At 43.7% G+C, this 5,479-nt stretch overlaps 1 pseudogene; it reads right to left on the reverse strand.

The window, feature by feature from the left end:
* The window catches only part of LOC107270725, a 99,614-nt pseudogene that overhangs the window by 57,088 nt on the left and 37,047 nt on the right, over positions 1-5,479 (reverse strand).

A 5,479-nucleotide genomic window follows, 5' to 3' on the forward strand; every position in this document is an offset into this window, starting at 1 on the left:
CCCGACCCAACTTCCCATTACGCGTCTCGCGTCTCGCGTGATGCCGGATCTCGTACAGTTTCGTATATATGGCGCAGCCAACACCGGCACTCCTGGCCCTCTAGAATGTTCGGAGCACTTGGTACCTCGGAGCACCCTTCGAGTGTGCCGACCTAGAGTTGCTTCAAGCCTGCAGGCTCTCTGGAGAACCTGTGCAAACCGCCAACGGCATACGGCAGCCTCGAGATCTGCAATGCAATGAGAGTTCCTAAATAGAACCGTCTTGACTGCACTGTGCAGTTTAAGCGTGTTTCTCGAGATAAAATGAGGGATATAGACAACCCTATAAAATGATCTCTCTAGACGATGCAACCAGGTGCAACGATGCGCTTCCTGCGCTCTCCCCAGTCACTCAGGATTCCTGAGTAAGTATCACAGCTGACTGTCCATTTATCATCTTAATGTCCACGTTATCCGGATTCTTCGTCATTCGCAGGCGCCGTGCGTAATTCTAATTACAGTCCAATATGCTCCATTTACTTCAATTATAATTTGATAGCAAAAGACAGTGAGGATGAAATTTTTTTTTTTTTTTTTCCCCCGGTATAATTTATAAGAATAGTCGAAGTTTTACAGTAACGTGCGTTTTCGAGAAAAGAAACCACGGAAACGACCGATAAAAAAAACGAGCTCATAGCAGGCTCTCATGCGAGAAATCTGGAAATATCGAGCCAGTTACGGTACATAAATTCTTCGTATCTTTTCGGTCGACTCCTGGTCTCAAGATCAAGACTAAGCGTCACCGAGAAAGAAAGATCCTCAGCGATCGACAACGACGAATGACAACGATCAATACCGAGAAGAAGGCGCGTCACCTTTTCCAATAGACTTTATCTATTATATTATCTTAAAACTATCCGATGAAGAGTCATCATCCAGAATGATTTTCTACACCTACGCACACTGCGTCAACCATAAAATCTGTAAACTTATACATTTCCGGGAACAAAAACATTGTCGCATCTTGACCAAACTATTTTTTTTTTCCTATCTGGACAGCCGATTGAGAATCACGCTCAAACAATATCAGAGAGGCGGTGCAAAGTGGACAAGGGGACACATTGTGGATGAACGCAAAAACGTATTGGCTTTGCTCGAAGGGTCAACTAAAAGACTTGCGAGGAGCGACGGATAGTCGGATGGATCGATCACTGTGAACCTCACAGCATCTATGAAGCTGCGATCGAGTTGACCCTGGAGCTTCCTTGGAAATCTTCAAGTCGTTCAACCTAACAAACAACCAACTGCCTCGGATTTTACAAGTATAACTTCGCCTCCCTTGAGAATTAAAGAAGCCAAAAATCTACTGAAATATATATTTTTATCGAAGGGCGGAAACACCTGTGTTACCTATCAAAGTAAGAATGTAAAATTTTATAAGCCGAAAAAGGGAAATTGGTTTTTCCTATGTGCTATTACCGAACGTCATTTAACAGTTATTGCGATATCCTCTTCGCCCGAATAAAAAGATCCTCGAAGATCATCCAAATGAGATAGTAAATCGTATACTGCTAAAATATTTCCATGTATTTCATGTATTTTATAAACGTCCAAAACCTCGTCTTTTTCCAATTTAAAACTCTATAGCACACCGCCAACTCTCTAGCTGGCATTCACTCTCTTCATTTGGCTAACTTTTCAATATTGAAAAATGAGAGATGAGAAATGAAAAGTTAGTGTAAAAAGTCAAAGAACATTGTTATCTATGAAGAAAGCTTTGCTCTCGACTCAATATTCAGACGCATCCATCGAGTTACAGGCTGGGTTCTCCGAGTCTCATTTACCTGTGACTTCGATCCCGTGGGGCCCAAATTTGTCGGAATCTCTTGGACACTCATCGTCGACAAAATTCTCATCGTATCCCTATACCTCCGAAGAGTCACAGAAGTATAGTCACAGAAGTTATAAGTTGTTACGTCGAAGTTGCGATGCAGTAATTTTGCCGGGAAGAATTAAGAGTTTTAAGAATCAAGCATAGATATTATCCAGCCTAAATGTTTAATAGCGATAAGAGGAGAGAATAAATATGTATGGAGAGCAAGACTATTGGCAAATAAATCACGTACGGTTCGTTGAAATTTGCAGCACAATGGCCAGTAAACGACGCGTCGGTGCTTCGTGGTACTTCGTGGTGCTAACTACACTTTGGTTCGCTAACGCCTGACCTCATTATGCATTGATGTTTCCCGGTACATTCATTGCTTTGTCACGCCGCGAGTTGCCTTCCGCATGTTGCTGCACGATGGTTATAGGGTAGAGCAAAGGAGGTGGCTTATTGGTAACATCTACTCGGAGAATCACACCGACGGACCCTGATTCGTTCATTAGCCTCAGCAAGGCAATTGAATCTTCAGTCAAACGAGGCATAATGACTAAGGAGATCCACCCTTTACTTTCGGCGATAGAGAAGTAGAGATCAAAGAATCCCCCATCATTCTCCTCCATCCTCCTTCATCCGGATCTATCAAGCGAAAATGGACAATCAAGCGTATAACACGAGTTAACAAAAATTTCCAGAGAAAAGATGCATTTGTGAATGGTGCTCTGCGCGATAACGCTAACAGGTTTCTAGGCTGACATTAGAATTTACTTGGCGTCCACATAACGGCAGCGTGTTACCTGTCTAGAGTTAATTAAGTTAATTAATGGATTGGCCACGCTGTCAGAGCTTACTCTGTGCTGCCCCAGCCGCGTAGTAGCTACCATAACCAGCAACAAACATCAAAGATAAATCGTCCAAGTTTCAAGGCAACTTATTGGGAAGCTCTGGTATATACTCGAGACTAAATAGGTGCGAGCGTCGTTACAGGAAGCTTAAATTATTAGACGAGTTCCTCTTAAAAAGCATTTCTCTTCGAGTAAGAAACTCTTGCGTTCGGCTCTGGGGTTTCTTGGCCCACGCTCATGAGAGCTAGTCATCCAGCCAATCGTTCAGCCAATCGTTCAGCCAATCGTTCAGCCAATCGTCCAGCAAGCATCCCTCTGGCATCGCGACGAAAATTCGACCTCCGTCCGCCTTCAACCTCAACAAGTTCCATGTGAACCCAAAGTTTTACACTTCTCGTAAACATGTGGCAAATCCGATTACGAAATCGAATGTTCTTTCTCTCTCTGACTCTCTCGACTATGCTCCATGAGCAAAGATCTAGGTTTTAGCTACACAGCATTTCATGAAATTCGCAAAATCTCTTGCAGTTTGCTTGCTCATTCTTCTCGAACTTTAGTCGCTGGTCAAAACTCTCATTTGATTTTTCACTTTTCGGTCGTCCAGTCTTTTCCAAATCATATTCGAAAACCAGAGCAAGTGAAACACACGACGTTTCGCAAAGAGGAGCTACCTCTATTGAAACGCATAAATTTTACGAATAATTAGAGGCTGTAAGTAAGCGTGCTCGGAGTGGACCATAGTCCTATTTCCCTATTTCCCTATTTCCCTATTTCCCTATTTCCCATTCCATGGTCAGCGGTCGTTTTGCAATACGTGTTCGAAATTGCAGACCCGAATGCGTACCTCGTACTAGGCATACTCAATTAAGTTAAACCCTCTCTGGCTACGAGCTGGAGCGTATCTCGCTCTCTCGATATCCCAACGACCGACCGCCCGCACTTTGCTCTGTTCGCTTGACAATTCGCTTTTACCTCCTTTCTCACTCGTGCGCCGCGTGCCCGCTTAACCGCTCCGTCCTAATCAGTCGCGTCTATCTCACACGTGAACACAGTCAGTACACTGGCACGCAGAGTGCTTATTCTTGAGAGAAGAGGTTGCTTGCGAAAGATAATGGAGAAAAGGAGCACAATGAAAGCAGCGTGCAAAATGTGACCGATGCTCGATATCATACCGCCCTTATCGTGGCTTCTTTTAACGAGAAAACCAAAGTGAGCGAGCGCAAGGTGATAATTCGCCCTTTCGGAAATGAATTATTTCACCATTTGCTACATAGATATTAGTGCACACTACATGCTCGTATCTATTTATATTAACACCATGACTCCCATGTCACTCAAATAAATCCTACTGTAAAATAAATAATGTCAAAGAAATAAGCAAAACGCAAAGACCACTCCTTACCGGGTCACGATACAATAAATTGAACTATCCTCCAGTGGGCCGAGGGGCCAGTTAGCACCAGCGAAAACGAAGTCAATAACGCGGCGCGCGGTTGGCACGAAGTCACATCGGAACTTTAAAACCCATTACAACGATCCCTCGACTCCAGAGTCTCCTATTGCTCCCATTTTCACCCCACCATCCCACTCAGTCACACTGATCCATTTCCAGACTCCTCGAGTCCCTCCCGCTCCCTTTCGTCTCTCATTTGCCCGCACCTATTAACATTGCTCCATTTACTGTCTTCTTTCAGAGATTTTACAACGTTTCCTTAATCAGCGGTGTCATCAACTCTTTCACACAAAAGGCACGCAGGGCCTACACGTATTTACCTGCATGGAGGAAAAACTCAACATTATCGTGTATTGTCAATGTAGATATAGTCGCGAGATATCATTTATTTAGGTGTGCTTACGAAATGGTATTTCAGACGTTTCGCCTGTTTTTTTTTTTTCACTCACTTTGCACTTCTCGCAGACTAATGGAACCGGATCAAAAGCCTCTGACGATCGTGGATCAACAAAACGATCGAAGATCCTTGCTCATTTGTATCAGCCGGTTCCATGCGGGAAACCAGGGGGAGGGTTAACCTAACCCAACCTCCCCTTCGCGGCGTTATAGATTGCCGACATTCCAGGGCGCATTACCGATTCTTACGCGATGATGGTTACGTGCTTGACATTCTTATTGGGACGATTTCTCAACCGATCGTTTACTACTAATCGACCAGATGCATACTGAGGTTAAGGTTATGTCGAGTTTCGATATTCCGGAAATCTTGAAACCTCCTTCGCTCGTTACTTTGCGTACATATTTTTGTCTTAACCGTTCGCACTGTTCGAATTCACGTGAAACAGACTAATTCGAGGCACGCGCTTCGAACGTTGTCAATTTTAATAAAAAGTGCAACAGTTATAAAATGAATTCAGTCTCGCAAATAATTCTCCAGGTAGCTGTGACTCGACTTGACAACATTGAAAACAGTGCGAGCAATCAGCAGAATCGCTTCAAACTTGTAACGATGCATTATTCAGTTAGCACGTGGCCATTTAATGCAGAGATTCGCACACCACGTGCACAATTCACTGGACCGAATGGAAAAAAATATCAACGGTTCACAGCCACGTAATCGATCAAATTCAATAACGAGAATCTTGGGAATACGATATTGTCTCCTGTATAATTGTCAAAGCTAATTCCGTAAAACAAGCAGCGTTTAATCATTCGATTCCCTTAAGGGAGAAAGAGAGAAAGAAGGAATTGGCTCGTCCTCTAAAAATCACTTGATTTAAGTGGGACTCGCAAACGTTTAGTAGAGACCCCCCCCCCCCC

The sequence above is a fragment of the Cephus cinctus genome, unplaced genomic scaffold, assembly GCF_000341935.2.
Source record: "Cephus cinctus unplaced genomic scaffold, Ccin1 Ccin1_scaffold0813, whole genome shotgun sequence".
In the NCBI taxonomy this organism is placed as follows: Eukaryota; Metazoa; Arthropoda; class Insecta; order Hymenoptera; family Cephidae; genus Cephus; species Cephus cinctus.